Source organism: Puma concolor, chromosome E4 (genome assembly GCF_028749965.1).
Source record: "Puma concolor isolate L17-30 chromosome E4, mPumCon1.1.hap2, whole genome shotgun sequence".
Taxonomy (NCBI): Eukaryota; Metazoa; Chordata; class Mammalia; order Carnivora; family Felidae; genus Puma; species Puma concolor.
Window position 1 is genome coordinate 8,490,568 of NC_141683.1, and position 1,669 is coordinate 8,492,236.

Sequence of the window (1,669 nt, forward strand, 5' to 3'; positions counted from 1 at the left end):
TTCATACATGCTTACAAACTTGGAGAAGTTATCAAGAGAAATAACCAACCTAAGGGAGAGCACATTTAAAACAAACGTAAAAGTGGGGCGCCTGGGTGGCTCAATCAGTTAAGCATCCAACTTTGGCTCAGGTCATGATCTCGCGGTTCGTGAGTTCGAGCCCCGCATCAGGCTCTGTGCTGATGCCTCGGAGCCTGGAGCCTGGAGCCTGCTTTGGATTCCTTGTCTCCCTCTCTCTCTGCCCCTCCCCTGCTCATGCTCTGTCTCTCTCTCTCTGTCTCTAAAAAATAAGTAAATGTTAAAAAAATGTTTTTAATTAAAAAAATAAATAAATAAAACAAACGTAAAGGTAAAGACAGCAACAACAACAAGAAAGGATTTCATTTCGCACATGCGTACGACAAACCGACAGGTGTGGCAACTCCATCTCCATACGCTTTTCTCTGGAAGCTACTCTATGAATCACCTACTGTTATCATCCCCATTCACACGTGTGAAAACTGAGACCTACAGAGGCTAAGTAATTTTCCCCCATTCGTAAAGCTAATAAGGGCAGAGTCTGGGTACCAACCCAAACACTCTGACTCCACAAAGTATGCATTCTCATTCACACACTGATGATTGCGGACCCTGGCCGGGACCACTCCTTGTAAGCCCAATAATTACACATCCGCCCACCTCTTGTCATTTCCTTCTAGACGTCTCTTCAGTCACAGGTGTGCTGGAGCCAGGCTACACTGGCTCATGAGGGCGCGCTGTAAGCATCTCTTCACAACTCCACGTTCAAGGCCGTCGTGCGATGGCTAGGCTGGAATCCACCCCGATGGGAGTTTTTACACTACGGAAATTGGCCAACGCTACAAATTCAGGGATTTTTTTTTTCTTCTTCTTCTTTTTGGAGAGCCAGTTGCTAATCATTTATAAACCACCCCTGCCAAGGTTTCACAAATTTACGAGTTCAGAACTGAGTCTATGTTGTCCCTACTTCGCCTAACTGCGTTCTCTTGCAGCGAACCCTTGTTTTGTGATGATGGCCACCAGAAGTCTGGTTCATGGTTAAGTATGCAATCTCGCCTCCCGTATTCTTATCACCAATACCTCTTCAGCGTCATCTCCTAAATGTTCCTCAGTTGTACCCATTTCTATCCACATCTACCTTGCCACGGCCCCTGTTCACAATTCCTCCAAACTAACGGTCTACTCAACATTTTCCCTATGTCCGAACTCTCTCTCCCCCACAAGGTAGCCAGTGTGTTTAAGAAGACAATTCTGGGGCGCCTGGGTGGCTCAGTCAGTTGGGCGACCGACTTCGGCTCAGGTCATGATCTCACAGTTTGTGGGTCGGAGCCCCGCATCGGGCTCTGTGCTGACAGCTCAGAGCCTGGAGCCTGCTTCCGATTCTGTGTCTCCCCCTCTCTCTACCCCTCCCCTGCTCACGCTCTGTGTCTCTCTGTCTCTCAATAATAAATAAACGTTAAAAAAAATTTTTTTTTTTTTTTTTTTGAAAAAAGAACACCGTTCTGATCAGGTCACTCTCTTTCGTGATTTCCCATTGTTTCTGGGTCAAGCTCAAACTCCTCACTTGGCCTTGAGTCCTTGCCTGGCCTGTCTCTGCCTCCCTCTCCCTGTCTCACATCCAACTCCCCCCTCTTCTCTGCAGCCACCTTCC